This window comes from Alnus glutinosa, chromosome 6 (assembly GCF_958979055.1).
Source record: "Alnus glutinosa chromosome 6, dhAlnGlut1.1, whole genome shotgun sequence".
Classification (NCBI taxonomy): domain Eukaryota; kingdom Viridiplantae; phylum Streptophyta; class Magnoliopsida; order Fagales; family Betulaceae; genus Alnus; species Alnus glutinosa.
The window spans coordinates 11,790,023-11,809,176 of record NC_084891.1 but is presented as its reverse complement, the minus strand read 5'-3'; positions in this window follow the sequence as shown (position 1 = coordinate 11,809,176).

The following is a 19,154-nucleotide window of genomic DNA, read 5'->3' as shown; positions in this document are numbered from 1 at the left end:
CCATCCTCCTCGTCTGGACTCACGGAGCCTCTATATGGAAATTACTTGCAACGGACGTGAGACTGTCCGGACGACAGTGCCTCACTGTCCAAACGCGGCTCTCAAACAAGAAAGATTTTCAGCAAAATTTTTGAAATTTTGGTCGCATAGTTGTCCGTCCGGACGGCTTATGACCACAGTCCAGACAGCGCCTAGTTTTATCGAGCCAGACGCTCAGTTGAACTGTTAGCCTATAAATAAAGGTCCCTAGGCTTGAGAACAGCAAGAATTCGGTATTGAATTCCATTAGTGCTTAGAGAGCTATTTTGTGAGGTTATTGAGCTGAGTTGATCTCTCTGAAGCCGTTCCTATGTGTGCTGTTGCTGCAGTTAACTTGAAGTCTATCTTAGAGGTTGGCCCTAAGGTAAAGGATTCCATTGAAGACCCCTTCAGGTAGGAGACCTGGTTGGGAGACATTCGTGTTGGGTTACACATTAGAGAGCAAGATACGACCACTGCATCAAGGGTATGTGAGTGTTACTACTTTGTATCTAGTCTTGTCTTCTGAATAGTGGATATCTTGGGTTTGGCTGCCCCGGAGTGGTTTTTCTCTTAATTGAGTTTTTACTTCGTCAACAAAATATTTGTCTCCTTTAATTTCCGCATTTAATATTTTGTTGCACATTGTTCACACACACTTGTTAAAATTAGAAGTCCATTTAATTTTTCAATCCTTTTACTTGTCGAACACTGACTGGCGTCCAGACAGTATTGCCACGTCGTCCGGACGAATGCACTTGAACGCAGGATTCTTCTGGAACTCTGAAGAACGTCCGGACATGTTACTAAGACGTCCAAACGGATGCAACCTTGAACTGTTCGAAACTTCTAGACACTGATGGGAGTCTAGACGGAATAACCATGTCTTCCGGAGGGATGTTCCTGATTGATGAGTGTCCGGACGTTATTCTAGGCCGTCCGGAAGAAAGCTTGGGATCCGACTTCTCTGAGTTAGAATCTGCACATAATCTTTCTTGAATTTCTGAAATAGCCTTCTTGAAGCTTGTGACACTACAACTGTCATAATAAAGCTCTTTCCATAGAAAAGAAATAAACTCTGAAGATCTAAAGACTCTGAAACATACGGCATCCCTGTGAAAGCAACAATAAAAAACTAACAAACTCCCCATTTTGGCCATTATGGGACAAAAATCACTTGACCGGTTTAAAAATACATTCCCAGTCCAAAAACTAACATACATACTCCCCTTTTGTGTCTCAAAAGGACAAAGGGTAAACAGAGTAGAAAAACTATAGCAATAAAATACTCCCCCTTGATGTCTCAACAGGACAAGGGTAAACAGAGTATATAAAATCCACAATTAGTACTAATATTCAACAAGGCAGGAATAAAAGTAAACTGCCAGAAAGTAGCCCAAATAATCAGAAGTTTGTAAAACAACTGATAGAGAAAGCAATTGATAGAGAGAAATCCGTACAAGAAGCGGAATTTGTGCTACTTTAGCTTCTAGCTCTTGAAGCCGGGTACCATAGACTAAAAAAATCGGTCACTTGAGTTTGCAAAGCCTGAACCTGATTATCCGCAGATTAAAATCCTCTAGTCAACTGGTCTGCAAGATAAAAGAGAAGATTCTCCACTGAACCACTAACTGGTGCAGATCCGAAAAAAGATGCTACGGAAGGCTCTGCATGAGCTGGCAAGAAAAGCTCATCTAAATCCTGAGACCTTTGGAAATTAAACACATAACTTCAACAACAGTCTTGTTTTCCAAAGGATCCATCTGTCAGATATTGTGCTGGGAGTTGCTGGACAACATATTCCTGAAAAGATTTAACAGAAATCTATCCAAAAATAACATCACAAGGAAATATTAGTTCCTGTTAGTTTCAAAAAGAATGTGGTATTATGACAGCTTGCAATTTGGATGCACATGAATTACAAAAGCAAATATAGCAATCCAAATAACATGGATATATCAATATTCACCCAACATATAGACAGAAAAGGATTTTCATGCACAATATCTCAAGAAAATATTCCAATCAACAAATTTTCCAATATTCTAAAAAGCACAAAAACTTAAAAGAACAAGGAAGATACAGCAAATACATGGAATGAGAAGAGATGTGCAAAGAATGCCAAAATCTCGCGAGATTTCCGCGAGAAAAACTCACAACATGACAAAAATAAGAGAACAATGCAGTGTAGTGTGAATGGCAAAGAAAGCAAGCGGCAAAAAGAAAACCTGTAAAGAACGCATCCGGACATGGTACACACTTGTCTGGACAGTCAACTGCCAGATTAGCAATCTGCAGGACTGCGCGTGTCTGGACGTCTGAGCCACACCCGTCTGGACACATGAGTAGGTCCGTCCGAACGCTTCACACAGAAAGTCTGAAACTGGAGGAAAATTTGCAGAAAAAATATTTTCCCTAAAAATAGCTTCAGAACACGCATGTATAATCAACTGATAAAGCATACAAATAGCATTTCAAAAATATATAAAGATATATAGCACAAAAGCAGTGGATCTTTTTATTTATCCATATTTATTCATTTTTTGAATGCTTTTTATCACTTGGTGCTGCAACCTATAGAGAATGCTAGAATTTTTAAGTTCTAGGTTCAACTAGCAAGTTGGTCAATTTGACCATCTTAGCAAAAAAATAAAAATAAAAAAAATCTCACTTTTATCAGAATTTCCAAAAGCTAAAAATCAGAGAGTAAAAAACTATACCTTAGGGGAGCTTTGGATAGTGTACAATTTTTCATCACATGAGAAAAACAACTATCTAGCATTAAGATGCACAAGAAAACTTAGTAGATATCAAGCATAAACTCTCAATCATATAAAAGCATAGTTAATCAATGCACAATGAACTGAAATATCAAGCAAAAATACATACAATATCTGCAAAGCTATTAAAAGAAAAAAAATAAAATTCTGCATTTTCTTCACCATTTTTTTTTAATGTTAAAAAAATAGACAGAAAAACAACAAAAACGTGCTAAATGAAAATAAATGCACAAACACCTCCTAGCATTTGTGGTAAAATCAAACATGTTCACACGAAAGGTTTAGAATTTACCGGGACAGAAAAACAGCAGGCTGATGTGCTTTTTCTGTACCCCAGCTTGGGGGCCGGATGATGGGTGTGGACGTCAGAATCGCCTTCAAGGCCCCAAATGCCTTCTTACAGTCTTCATCAAAAATGAAAGGGGCCTCCTTAACCAACAGTTTGCACAAGGGCCGGGCGATTTTGCTGAAATCTTGAATGAATCGCCGATAGAATCCTGCATGGCCCAGAAAAGAGCGAACCTCTTTTACCGTCCGTGGGGGAGGAAGGTTGGATATCAGATCTACCTTCGCCTTGTCGACTTCAATCCCCCGACGAGAGATGACGTGCCCGAGCACGATTCCTTGTTGTACCATAAAATGGCACTTCTCCCAGTTGAGCACTAGGTTCTTCTCTTTACACCTCTTCAAAACCAACGTGAGGTGGTGCAAACACTCCTCAAAAGATGACCCGAACACCGAGAAGTCGTCCATAAATACCTCCAGAAAACGCTCCACCATATCAGAAAAGATGCTGATCATGCACCGCTGAAATGTAGCGGGTGCATTGCATAAGCCAAAGGGCATGCGTCGGTAGGCGAACGTTCCGAATGGGCAAGTGAAGGTTGTCTTCTCTTGGTCTTCAGGGTCCACAGGGACCTGGTTATATCCAGAATAACCGTCCAAAAAGCAGTAATATTCGTGCCCAGCCAACCGTTCCACCATTTGATCAATGAATGGAAGAGGAAAGTGATCTTTCCTGGTGGCGGTGTTCAGCTTGCGGTAGTCGATGCAGACTCTCCATCCAGACTGTACTCGAGTTGGAACCAACTCGCCTTCCTTGTTCTGCACGACTGTAACTCCGGCTCGCTTGGGTACGACATGAATGGGGCTCACCCATTTGCTGTCAGAGATAGGGTAGATGATGCCAACATCCAACAACTTGATAACTTCTCCTCTGACGACTTCCTGCATGGTCGGGTTGAGCCTTCTCTGTGGCTCCCTCGATGGCTTGGTGTCTTCTTCCAAGTGTATCCTGTGCATCACCACCGAGGGGCTGATTCCCTTAATGTCTTCAATGGTCCAGCCTATAGCTTCCTTATGCTCCCTCAAGATATCTAACAACCTCTCCTCCTGAGCGGTGTGAAGATCTGAAGCTATGATTACAGGCAAAGTCTCTGCTGGACCGAGGAACTTGTACTTGAGATTGTCTGGTAAGGGCTTAAGTTCCTTCTTTGGAGGCTCAGGTACTGCTGCCTCCTCTTTCTTTTTGCTCTCCAGAGGAGCAAACTCCAAAACAGCTTTTGCTTGCTCAAGCAGGGCATCTAAGTCCAAATCCTCTCCAAATTGAGCAAGGCATGCTTCCAGGGGGTCTTGAATGCTTGATTCTTCAATGCTTTCTTCCAAGATTTCCTCTATCAAGCAGACATTGTTGATCTCATCGTTCTCCCTCGGCTTTTTGTCGATGGTGAAAATGTTCAGCTCCACCGTCATGTTGCCGAAAGAGATCTTCATCACCCCTGTCCTACAGTTGATCAGGGCGTTAGCCGTAGCTAAGAATGGTCGCCCTAGGATTACCGGTATCTGATTTCCAACGTTCAGTACCGGCTCAGTGTCAAGCACTATGAAGTCCACGGGGAAGTAAAACTTATCCACCTTAATCAACACGTCCTCCACTATTCCCCGTGGTGTCTTTACTGACCGATCAGCCAATTGTAATGTCATCGAGGTGGGCTTTAATTCTCCTAATCCTAATTTCAGGTAAACTGAATAGGGTAGGAGATTGACACTGGCTCCAAGGTCAAGCAGGGCCTTCTCAATTTCGCTGACTCCAATCGTGCAAGAGATGGTAGGACATCCAGGGTCCTTGTACTTGATGGGCAGCCTGTATTGGAGGATGGAGCTGACTTGCTCGGTCAAACAAACTTTCTTCGGGACATTGTTTCTCCGCTTGATGGTGATCAAGTCCTTCAAGAACTTGGCGTAAGACGGTACTTGCTGGATGGCATCCAAGAATGGAATGTTGATTTGTACTTGTTTGAATACCTCCAGAATGTCCTCGAATGTTCCTCCTTTCTTGGGCGCGAGAAGTCTATCAGGGTAAGGCGCCCTAGGTATAAATGGCCTAGGAGGAGGAGTTTCTACGGTCGTAGTAGATGGCTCGGCATCTCTTTTCTCGACGCTCCTGCTTCCTTGTTCTCCTTGTGCAGCAGGGTTCTCTTCTGGTTGAACTACTTGGTTGTCCACTTGTTTCCCTGACCTTAGTGTGACAACGGCTTGCACATGTTCCTGCCTATGCCCTGTATTTGATGATCCTCCCTCGTGGAACTGCGTCCTTGGATTTGGTTCGGGCTGGCTGGGAAGCTTCCCCTTCTCTCTCTCACCCAACTGATTTGCCATTTGCCCAAGTTGAACTTCTATTTTAGCAATTGCTTGAGAGTTCACCATGGTGGCATTTCTCACTTCTAATGTGGCATTCTTCACTTCACTGATGGTTTGGTTAGAAAACTAGATGAATGCATTTAGAGAGTCCTCTAAAGAAGATTTAGAAGAAGAGGCAGGGGCTTGCGTCGGGGCTTGGTATGATGGTGTTGGCTGGGATGGACGGCTTTGATGGTGAACCGGCTGATGAAATCCAGGAGGGTATTGAGTATGAGACTGGTGAGGAGCTCCCCCTTGAGTCATAGGCTGGTTCTGCTTCCAAGAAAAGTTAGGGTGGTTCCGCCACCCTGGATTGTATGATTCAGAGAAAGGTCCACTGGCTTGCTTTCGATACTCGTTGAAAGCGTTCACTTGCTCCATTGGTGACTCGACAAAAGCTGGCAATGAAGGGCAAGTTTGTGCTAAGTGCAGAGGACTAGCACAGATGGAACAGCAGTCAACATGGAATGGGTTTACAGCATTGATGGATTTGCTAACGACCAGGGCTTCGACCTTTTTGGTAAGGGCATCTATCTTCATTTTTAATTCAATATCCTCCTTAACCTCATAGATGCCTCCCTTCTTCTGAATGCGAGCAGTTCTATCTCGACAGCTAGAAAAATCCCACTGTTGGGAATTATCGGATAATTGATCCAAGGTCCTATACGCTTCCTCTCCCGTCAAACTTAGAAATGCTCCCCCGTTCATAGACTCGATCATGCTATGATTGGATTGAGTTAATCCTTGATAGAAAAATTGGACCAGTCTCCATTTCTCGTATCCGTGTGGAGGGCACTTGATCAGCATGTCTTGAAATCTCTCCCAGCTCTCAGAAAATTTCTCGTCTTCCTCTTGAGAAAATGAACTTATTTCCTTCCTACACTCATTGACTTTGAACATGGGGAAGAATTTGTTGTAGAACTTGTTGAGCAAGTTCTCCCAAGAAGTGATGGAACCAGGCATGTTAGAATCCAACCATGCTTTGGCCCTATCATGGAGTGAGAAAGGAAATAGCCTGAGATGCACAGACTCTTCAGAAAAATTTTGAAATTTAAAGGTGGCACAGATGTCCTTGAATTTCTTCACATGGCTATAAGGATTTTCGAGGTCCAAGCCATGGAATGCTGGTAGGAGTTGAATGACATGAGGCTTGAGGTCAAAGTGAGTGGCATTGGTTGGGGGTAACACTATACATGAAGCAGAGTTCGTTGCAACGGGTGCAAACAAATCCCTAAGTGTTCTAGTATGATCCACGTTTTCCGTTCTTGGCTGCTCAAAATTTTCCCCCCTTGGTTGCTCATTAGCATTCCTATTATCTCCCATCTCAATAGAATTTCTAAGATTTCTCCTAAGAGTTCTTTCAATTTCGGGATCTAAAGGTGTCAAGCCTAAGTTCAATGATCTTCTACCAAGCATACACCAAGCATACACAAATGTTTACCCCAAAGACAAGCAAACAAAAATAAATAAAGAAAACAATTTGCTAATGGGGAACAAAGTTCTCCAAAGTACAATCTAGGTTAATTCCCAGGTAGGTGAGGGGGGTCACAATGGACACACTTAAATCCCAAGACCAATCCTTGCCAGAATTCACCTTGACATTGCCCTTAGATAGCTAAGTAGGCCCCTTACTAGCAAAAAAAAATATATATATATATTTTTTTTTTAAAATCAAAATAAAACAAATTGAGGATAATATGAAACACAATACACAAAATTTGAACTAAATTATAATGAATCAAAAGAAAAATTAAACAAACAGCAAAATACCTTTAAACAGAAACAAATTATGAACAAGAAATGAACAAAATAAACTACAGAAAATTCTGGAATTGAGATACTTACCTTGTTCTGAGCTGCTGTTGTGCAGGCAATTCGCTCAATCGAAGTATATTTCGATCGATCGAATATATGTTCGATCGATCTACTTTAAGGCAGATGAAAATTCGCTCGATCGAGTTTCGATCGATCTAATTTGTTGTCGATCGATCGATTCTCCAGGGTATCCAGAAAGTTGCAGAAGCTGCAGAACAGATCCGGGAAAAACCAAAGAAATACTTAGAATGCTAAACAGAAGCTAAACAACAGTAAAAATGAAACAAAAATCTATCTAACTAGTAGAAAAACAAAATTAATCAAACAAAAACCAATTTTTGAACCAATTTCCCCGGCAACGGCGCCAAAAACTTGATGTGTCTTAAATTATACTCGCAAGTGCACGAATCGTTATGCAATATAGCGTATTGCAAGTGCGAGGTCGATCCCACAGAGAAATGGTCAAATATTAGTGTCTTGCTTAATTAACCTTGTTTTAACCTAGTTCCAAATGTTTGATGCTTGATTCAAGAAGAGAAGACCAAGGAAAAGAAAAGTGAAATATGCAAATTCAAAGAAACTAAGGCTAAAGAATCCACCAAACCAAATCCTACAACTCACACTCTTGGTTTCCACTTGAACATCCAAAGAACATTAAGCTTAGGGTGTTATTCAAGTCTCTTAACCACATCCCAAAGAACCATTAAATGAATCCAACACTTTGACAAATCACAAAGAGTACCAATTGAAATCCAAACATCCAATGTATCATTCAATCACAATGGATATCTTCATTCGAACCGATAAAACAATGTATTAGCTTGGTTGAAACACATAAAATGTCCTCTATCCACCAATAATCACATTCATTCCAAAAGATAAAGCTTTAAATGAATGGAACTTGAACAACTAACAAGATATATCATTAAATGAGCAAGTGGTGCACCAAGATTGTGAGTGTTATCAATGGAAAGGTTTCATCCTCAACCCTAGTTGAGGTTACTACCCCTCCATGACTAAGAACACCACAAGAACATGATGAACATCCATGGAAATGAAAGAAGAAGCTTACAAAGAGAAAGTATATGAAAATAAACTACTGATTAAAACTACAAGAAACACGAAATTAAACCTAATTACATATAACAATCTATCACAATCTACTCTCCTCTACACTACTCTCTTACAAAGGGAATGGCTAGGGCTTTTATAGAAGAAAGCCATGGCAAGGAATGACTCTTCCACCCTCCTCTAGTGCTCTTCTACAGCTGGAGACAATCACAAAACATGGATTCCGTGTTTTCTGCAGCGGAATTTAGGGATTGCTTTTTGACTTTCTGTTCTGGCGCACTCAGCTCTGTCTGGGAAAATTCGATCGATCGACTTTATTTCGATCGATCGACTTCAGGAAAATATTCGATCGATCGACTTTTAAGTTCGATCGATCGACTTGTCAGGGTCTCCGAATTTCCAGCTATTTCTTTATGAATTGTGTCATTCCTCTCTTATTGTCCTACAGAAACAGAAAACACCAAAAACTACCCAAAACATTAGAAGATAACAAGGCTAAAGGTCTAACTAGTGCAAATCAAGGGGTCCAAATACACAATATTTGGCACTCATCAGTTACATTCCTCATGCGATGAAAATGTGCACTATCTAAGGCTCCCCTAAGGTATATCTTTTCCTTCTCTGACTTTTTGCTTCTAGAAATTCTAGATAAGAGAAGAGGTTTTTGATAAGATGGCCAAATTGACCAAATGTTAGTTGAACCCAGAACTTAAAAATTCTAGCATTCTCTCTAGGTTGTAGCATCAAACGAATCAAGGAGTTTCTTTTATGAATTCTGTGCGATATATGTATATTTTCTGCTTATGTGCTAAAATATGCCTTGTCCTTCATGGTACAAGTAAAATATTTACCTTGTCCTTCATGGTACAAGTAAAACAATTGGATGCTGCATCTCAGGGGGAATGTATTAGATGAGGGTGGCTAGGCCCTAGTAAGATAAGGTTTGACTTTTGGCTGATCTTTCACTGATTTTCTCTCTTGTTCAGAAAATCTGGTTGCCATTTGTCATATCATTGATAGTCATACCTTATGGGAAAAGTCTTCACACACCCACACATTGCATGAGCCGAGAAAGCTATTTTCATTATTATGTTTGCAGGGGAATCTTTGCCTATCTTATCCTTGTCTATTGACTATATGTTTGCATAATTCTGACATGCTCTTTGACTAGTTTCTCAGACAGGGATCCATGCTCTGGTACTCCTACAGGAATATGAGGAGGTGGGGGCACATCATCATCCTGATCATCTTGCCATAGTTGAGCATTGGACTTCATCAGAGTTTACTTGCTGATAGGATCTTGGATTTTCATCTTCAGCTCGCCAGCAATACTGATGCCTGACTGTAGAATGATCTGAGTGAGCAGGCAGCCAAACAGGAGACCGGTATTGCCCTCATCACGGGCCTCTAGAATAACTCCCAAAATATGCTTGCACAGGCAGAAGGGCAAGCGAAGACTAATGGCATACACAAACTGGGCCCTCTTCAATATCAACCCACTGCGCCTAACAACGGGCCAGAGGTTATGCTGGACAATCTTGGCTAGCATGTGGTGTGGGGCAGATAGGGTACCGATCCTGATGGTGGTGGCATGCTTCTCTCCTTGGGGAACGGCATGAAAGAATTCTCTGAGATCATCCACAAAATGAGGTATGACCACCTCATTGTACGAGCTGCCATAGATCTGGAGAACAGGTCCTATGAACTGACTGATGATCTAGGGATCAACAGTGATAGTATGCCCATCCACAGTGGTCTAAAGCACCACCCCACGGTCATCATCCTGAACCACCCCGAGGAAGGCATAGAATAGTCTGACCAGCCTGGTGTACACAACACAGGCACAGTTGTACAGATACCCCCAATGGTAGGTCTGGATAGTGTCATGGATATTGTCCAAAGGAGCCACCATGATATCGGACCGAACTACATTTCCCTCAGCAATGACTGGTCGGTCCATAATTTTAGCTCTAAGGGCTGCCCTATCTCCCTCTGTCCTCTGTCAAACTCTGCAATGTAGACTGCCTGCAGACATGGTTTTGCAAAAGAAACCAACAAGATTTGCCAATAATAATCCAAAAGAAATATTGTTGTTAGTTCACATAGAAAATCTAGCATTATAACTAGTAAAAGGGACTTTTCCAAAAATTATAGACAGGAAATATCACAAAACAATCCACAATAATACCAAAATAGATAATCCCAAGACAACAAATATCACAAATATGCATTTTATAATCTCAACATCATTCCCAAAATAATCAAAATTCTAACAGTTTAAAATAAAACTGAAAAGAGTAAAGTTAACTAGAAAAAGTGTCTGGAATGAGGAGAGTAATGCACAAAAGGACAAAAGAGGGCAAGAAAATGTAAAAATCTCGAGAAATCACTCACTAGAAGCCAAAAATAGAAGAGAAAGACGAGTGGGGTCAAGTGATATGCGGCGGCGGCGGCTAGGGTAGAACCCGTATTATAACCTGTGGGGTCCCCGTCCGGACGGCTCATTAACTCGTTCGGACGCGCGTTGCCTCGGAATATGCGACAGGCCGCGCCCGTCCGAACGTGTAACCTTACTATCTGGCAGATGGAATCGCACACGTCTGGAAGAGTAATATTACCGTCCAGCAGTCTGAGCCACTCCCGTCCTGATGCAAAGAGAGACTGTCCAAACGCTTCACACTGAAAAGACAGAAACTGAGGGAAAATTTACAAAAAATATTTTTCCTAAAGATAGCTTCAGAACACGCATGTATAATCAACTGATAAAGCAATCAGATAGCATCTCAAAACTGTGCAGAGATATAAAAAAGAGTTCAGAGTTCAATCAGCACGAAGATTTTCCTGTAGATAGAAAATTTGACTAGATTACTCAACTCATGCAATGCATGTGTGTGTGTGTGTGTGTGTGTGTGTGTGTGTGTGAAGACTTTTCCCAAAAGGTATGACTTTCACTGATGTGACAAAAAGCAACCAGATTTTCTAGACAAGAGAGAAAATCAATGAAAGATTAATCAAAAGTCAAACCTTATAAATTACTAGGGCCTAGCCACCCTCATCTGATACACTTCCCCTATGATGCAGCACCCAATTGTTTTACTTGTACCATGAAGGACAAGGTAAAATTTTACTTGCACCATGAAGGACAAGGTATATAGCTAATTCAGCACATGAGCAGTGAATATACATGCATAGCACAGAATTCATAAGAATAACTGCTTGATTCTTTTCATGCTGCAACCCAAAGAGAGTGCCAAAATTTTTAGGTTCTAGGTTCAACTAGCATTTTGGTCAATTTGATCATCTTATCAAAAACCTCTTCTCTTATTCAAAATTTCCAAAAGCAAAAAGTCAGAGAAGGAAAGATGTACCTTTAGGGGAGTCTTGGATAGTGTACATTTTCATCGCATGAAGAAAGAAGCTATCCAACTTTTGCATATACAAGAAAAACTTGGCAGATATAGTCATAAACTCTCAATCATATCTAAGCAAAGTAAATTAATGCATAAAGAATTGAGATATCAGGTAAAAACACAAGCAATATCTGTCATGCCAAAAAAAAAAAAATTCCTACAATTTCTCCCCAAAAACAATTTTTTTTTTATTATTATTAAACAAAATGCTATATGGAAATGACATCATATAACATGCACGGCATGATCAAACCTGTGTAAGCTCGATGTTACCAATACAAAAAAACAGCCGCTCGACCTGCTTTTTCTGTCTTCCCTAGATAGTACCTGCAATATTCTCTTAAGAGAAATATGGGAGGAAAAGATGGTTCCCAGATTGCACAGTAAACACAGAGTATATCAGGTAAGAATCAAGCAATCTAACCTGATGCCATAGGATTTGGAACCAAATCCTAGGCATGAGTACCTTCACCAACTAGGTGAGTCTATTCCCCCTCATGGGGTGAATGTCTTCCTTCTTTCTAACCCAAGCCTGCCTTCCTGTGGGTGGTTGCTGGCAGGACTTCATCTGTTGACCCATCCACTCCATCATGCTCTGCATCCAAATAGGTGGCTCCATGCAGTATTGATCATCTTCCACCTTCTGTGGACTTTTAAAGTGCTTGGATTTGGTCTTGGATTTGCCACTATGATTGGCAGGTACAAATCACTATTGAGGCCGCTGATGCTGAGATGCCTGGTGCCTTGGTGCTTGATTCCACGGAGCATGATAAGGAGCCTAATACCATGGAGTCTGATGTTGGGCCTGAGGCCTTGTGTCATAATTTGCTTGTCTGGGCACTTCTTTCTTGACCTTTGCTTTTTGTGCTTTAAGAAGGGAGCACTGAGGTTGGACATGCCCACTTAGACCGCAGTGATCGCATATAGGAGATTTTCTGATGGAAGGAGGCTTTTGAGTGCCTGGAACATCTCCATTAATTTTGCCATTCCCTTTATCTTCAATAGTGGGGGGAGGCTCTAGGACTGTAGGCTTAACAAAGACAGTCCTGGAAGTAGAGGGAGTATCAGAGGGAGGAGCTACATACCCGAGACCAGTTTTGTCGGTTGGGCTCTTTTGGATTGATAGCATGTGAGTCAGCTTTTCATCAGTGACTCTCTCTAATTGGAGCTGTGTCTCTAGCAGCTTCTCCTCTAGCTCTTGTATTTTCCGCAGCAATGAACTCTTCTCAATCTGCAAACTGTTCAAATCATGAATGTGCTGCTTGCGACCTTCCCTCAGCTTTTCAAACTCTATACAGAGGGTTTTATAGGCCTCCTTGAGTTCTTCCCCATCATCACTATGCTCTGAGTAAGAATCTTCTTCTTCGACATGTGGAGCCACAAAGGCTAGAAATTTCTCTTGCTCAGGAGCTTCTTTTTCTTCAGATTCATCACTGAGAGTCACGTTATAAGCCTTCCCCTTACCTTGCTTGAGATTCCCACAATCAGCCCGGATATACCCAAACCCTGAGCATTCATAACATCTTGGGCCCCTGGGATCTTTCTTCTCGGCTTCCTCAGGTTCAGCTTCTCTGGGTACCTTCTTTATTTTTTCAAAAAATTTCTTCTTGAACCACTCATTTCTCATTAATTTTTTGAAGTTCTTGGCCAGCATAGCCACAGCTTTTTCTTCATCCTCAAAGTCATCTCCAGATGAGACTTCGACCTCTTTCTTGGAAGCTTTCAGAGCAATGGTTTTTAGCTTCTTAACTGGGGGCAAGGACAGCTCATAAGTTTGAAGAGATCCCACCAACTCTTCATTCTTCATTTCTTCCAGATCTTTGCTCTCTTCATTTGTGGTTACCTTGATCCTGAAACGCTCAGGCAAAGATCTTAGAATTTTATGGATGAGTTTTACATCCGAGACGGTTTTCCCAAGACTCACCATTTGGTTTCTTAGGTCACTCATCTTGGAATAAAACTCTCCAAATGTCTCATCCTCCAACATCTTAATTTCTTTAAATTTGGAAATCAACATTTGAAGTTTGACAGATTTAACAAGTTTAGTGCCTTCATATGTTGTTTCCAGAATTTGTCATGCTTCTTTAGCGGATTCACTATTTGAGATTCTTGCGAACTCAGATGGTGAAAGTGCTTGACACAGAGCATGGAGGGTTTTATCATTGAAAAGTTGTGCCTTTTTCTCAGGAACTAGTTCAAGAGTTGTATCCGCTGGCTTAGTCCAACCAGTTTCAACAATACTCCAACAGTCAATGGATTTTAAAAAGAACCGCATACGAGCTTTCCGATAGCCATAGATTGTACCATCAAAGGCAGGAACAGTATTAAGACTTTGAGACATTATGAATAGAAGTCAAACAAATAACACTCAAGAATTGAATCTTAAACAGAGTGTACCTGGCTCTGATACCAATTGAAAAAAATTAAAATTGACTTCTAATATAAACAATTGCGCGTGTGCACAAAGTGTTAACAAAACAATATCAATGTGGAATTTAAAACTACACAAGAATTTTGTTAATGAAGTGGAAACTCGATATGAGAAAAACCACTCCGGGGCAGCCAAACCCAGGATATCCACTTTTCAGAAGACAAGACTAATTACAAAGTAGTAGCACTTACATACCCCTAATGCAGTGGTCGTACCTTGCACTCTAACGTGTCACCTAACACGAACGCCTCCCCTACCTAAAGGGGTCTTCAATGGAATCCTTTACCTTAGGGCCAACCCCTAAGATAGACTTCAGATCAACGCAGCAACAGCACACACAGCAACGGCTTCAGAGAGACTAACACATCACAATAATCTTACAATATAACTCTCTAAGAACTAAGGAATTCAATACCGAATTCTTGCTGGTCTCAAGCCTAAGGACCTCTATTTATAGGCTGCAGGTTCAAATGAGTGTCTGGCTTGATAAAACCTAGGCGCCGTCTGGATGGTAGTCATAGGGCATCCGGACGGACAACTGTGCTATCGGCTTTCCAAAAATTTTGCTGAAATTCTTTCCTGATTTGAGCCTCATCCGGACGGTGTTGCCCTGTCGTCCTGACGGTCGCACTTTAGCTGCACGAAATTTCCATATCAAGGCTTTGCGCGTCCGGACCAAGGGAATGGTCGTCCGGACGGTTGATCAGATGTATGCATTTTCCATATCAGTAGCTCGCGCGTCCGGACCATGAAAATTGGCGTCTGGATGTCTGGATTTTGAATGCGATACTTGCCTTATGGATGAGCTAGTCTGGATGGGAATCCACATCTTCCGAATGGTTGCAAGGATCTTCCCATATCTGTGTTTTGGAAAGAAATCCCATAGTTTGTCAAACACTGAGTGTCGTCCGGACATGCTGCTGAAACATTCTGACGGATGCAAGCTGGAGCAGTTCGAAGCTTCTTGACACAGAAAGGTCCGGAAGGAAAGTTCTCGTCGTTCGGACGGATGATGCTTTGGACAGTTGGACGTCCGAATGGTATATCACGTCGTCCAGATGACTGCAAGGGATCCAATTTTTCTGACTTGTAGATTGTACAGAATCTTCTGGAAGCACTCTGAATAGCAGAATCCCTGTTTAAAAGCATCTTTACAAAGAAGTGATTTTGTCCAACAGAATGAAGCCAATTACAAACTAACAAAATCACTATGCATACAAAAACATTTATGAATGCAAATCATGTTTCAATAATATGAAACTCTTTTCAAATTATTGACAACATGAATACCATGCACTCATAAATCTAGACAAGATTGATTTCGTTTCATGTGTTTTTATCTCAAGAACTTGAAATCAAATTCCAAGAACTTCTAAAAAACACATCCAAGCAACTTGTAACCTTATTTTCTTTTGATCAATAACATGTTATATACTTTATATAACATATTCCATAATCAAAGAAATTTCTTTCCTAGATTATGTATCAACAAGAAAACGTACAAGTTCTTATCATGTACCAGGAATTCAAAATTCTAGACTTGGTACGCATCAAAAAACATAATGAAATGTGTTGAGAAAAAAATTCAAAACACCGTTTTGGCTTTTCCAATATGTTAAAAAACCTTTTTACATGTGAAATTAATTGTCACTTCAATTTTTAAACAACCACAATTCATGCTCAAAAATTTGAAATCAAGTAGTGCTGTTGGAATTCCGAAGAATGGATCATATCTCTTTCGATTCTTATCGAAACTTGAATCCGTTTGTACCATTTCGTCCATCACGATTTTTCCATGCAAAAAACAATCCCAAAACAATTTTAGGACTTGTTTAAAACATCCTCAAAAAATCAAAATTATAGCAACTGGGGCTGGAATTTAGAAAGTTCTAGATCTGTCAACGAATGAAGAACATATCATATCTCTTTTGACTCATCAAAACTTGAATCTGTTTGAACCATTGCGTCCATCATGATTTTTTCATGCAGAAAAAAAAAATTATAAAACAATTTTAAGATTGTTTAAAATATCGTCGAAAATTCGTAATTACAACAGCCCTTATTGTAAAATTATAGCAACACAGTTTGGTACAATATAAGTAATGAAAAAAATACCAAACTTGCTCCTATTGATTTGAAAAGTTCCAAATCAGATCCTTACATGTTGAAAAACATGTTTTAGGATCGAAAATGATCAATCAAAAATCCTCGGAGCAGTTAAATTAAAATTAAACACAAGCGATATATCATAAAGCCAATAAACACAAAGAACATGTATAAAATCTAAACCAAGTTTTCTTGAAGTTGGCTCTGATACCACATGTTGGGGATCATGCGCTAATCAAAGTATGCACAGCGAAATACCGATTCCAGAAAAAATTTCTTTAAGATAAACAAGGCTAGATTAATTAAACTAACATGTTCATGATACTTACAATTGAAATAGGCCTTTCATAACCTACTAGAGCCAATTGACTTTGGTTGATTTGCTCATTGCATGTTGCATGGTGAAGAACATGTTCTTCGTGTTCTTGACTCAACCTCCAGATCTTATCTTTGATGACTGTGAGTGTGGACTCACAACTTGAAGTAGTAAATTGGTAAATAACACTCTACTATGGCCCTCTATTTATAAACTTGGATTTACACTCATAATAGGGTTAGGAGATAAGAAAGAGCTGTAGCATAGATAGAATTAGAGTCATAGGAGAACTATAATTTCAATCCCTACTATCTAAGTAGCATAGATAGGATATGAGTCATAGGAGGAATTGAATTCCTCCTCCTTACTAGTAGGGTGCACAGCCAAGTGGGAGTGAAACATTCTCCTTGGTCATGCACCATGCGTCACCATCCCATGTATCTAAGACTAGGATTTTAATCCTAGCTCAATTACTACTAATTTTTCAGCATGAGCTTGGGTTTTATCCCTTAGGCTCCATACTCCTTAATCTCTTCTTAAGCCTTTTAGAATTAATTCTAAGAGTCCAAAGCTCTTAAATACTCAAGCCCATAGGAAACTAATTCCTTAAGCCCATAGATATTTAATTGCTTAAGCCCATAGGAAATTAATTCCTAAGCCCAATCATTTCTAAGTAATGAGCTACTTAGGAATCATATTCCTTTGGCCCATGTTTTATCAAATAAAACAATCTAAAATAAATAAATACATAACCGAGGCTTATAGCATATGGTCAATCTACATAAGCTCAAAGAGGGACCTAAAGGGAAACATACAATTAGCTTTAAACAGGTTTGTGATAATATCACGTGACCCTATTTAATCACAATTGATTCCACTAAACAAATGTGATTGCACTCTAATATGTATTTTCAAAATTAATGAATCAATCCCCGCGACATAGTTATTTATTACATATTACCCCTCCATGAAATCTTCCGTAGTCGAACCAAAGTCAATACACCGTTACTTAGTTCACTACCTTTTTTCCTTGAGACTCTTGATTTAATTACATGATATATCCTTTTTGTACCTTGTGAGTTTTTCATCTCACCTTACACAACAAAGTTTCAGTAAATACCACTGAAACACTCAGGGACAAGCTTTAGGATAATCAATCTCATTAAATCTACATCAAGGGGAATATTCCTTATCGTTTTGTTCCATGACAAAGGATTTGGGTTCCTTCTTGAAGAATGTGTTCCCACAATGCTATGTGTGATCACCCAATGCACAGAAGTGTTGACCAACGATTTGAACTCATTCTTGTACATCAAAGTAACCTACACTTTACATCTAAGTTCACAATCTTCTCAGGATTTAGAGTAACTGTTATAAGTTGTCGTGCACGTACATCATTCTTAATCACAGTGTTGATGTAGTCGTTTCGTGCATGACACTACCTTGCTCTTACACCAATATATCAAGTCACTTCCCTTCTTATTTCTCCTAATCAAGATAGATTGTTAATGTTGACATGTTATAGTCTAGATAGATTTTCCAGTTCGATTTATGATTACGAACAATCTTTTATAAATTATAAGGACCTATGACTATAATCTTCTGTGTGATAATCTCATTACTCATACCTTTATCAAATACAATGTAACTTAGTGACCTTACATGTATATCATATGAAATATTCAAACATATATGTACATGTAAAGCAATAATATTTATGTCCAATGTTCAATATTATACAATTTATTGAAAAACAACATTAATGCAATTGGAGTTTTGGATACCAGTCACAACAGAAGCATCGTAACATATCAGCACACGAAGTATCGTAACATACCGGGCCACTGGCTATGCCATTCAATGGCGGATCTAGACTTGACAATTTGGAGGGGCCGAATTGAAATAATAATAATAATAATTTTTTTTTTTGGGGGGGGGGAACTAAAAAAAAAAAAAAAAAAAAAAAAAAAAAAAAAATTGAGTAAAATTTTTTTTTTTTTTTTTTTTTTTTTTTTTTGGGGAAAAATCTTGGGGCTTGGGGGGCCAGGGCCCCCCTTGGCCCCTTAATAGATCCGCCCCTGATGCCATTGCACTTGTACATTAACCCTCATATAGTGGAGGTTAGCATAACGTACCAAATTCCTATATAGGTAATTTGTAACATATTGGTACTCTTGCAGCAAGGCGCCGTAAACATACTAGCTATGCCTTCGTACTGGCCACTACAAGGTAATCGTAACCCATATCAGATACCCGTGATCACCGAGCCACCATAACGCATACTGACACCCTATTACATGAGAGTCATACTCATATCAAAAAACTTGCCATCGAGTAATTTGTAACGCATACCAATTCCCCCTTAGGGTAATCATAAATCATACCAAATATGTCATCATAGCAACACCCCATTACATGGTGGTTGTACTAATATTGAAAAACTCATCACTGAGTAATCTGTAATGTATATCGACACCCTCTTTAGGGTAATCGTAAATCATATTGGCACCCTCATTGGGTAATCGTAA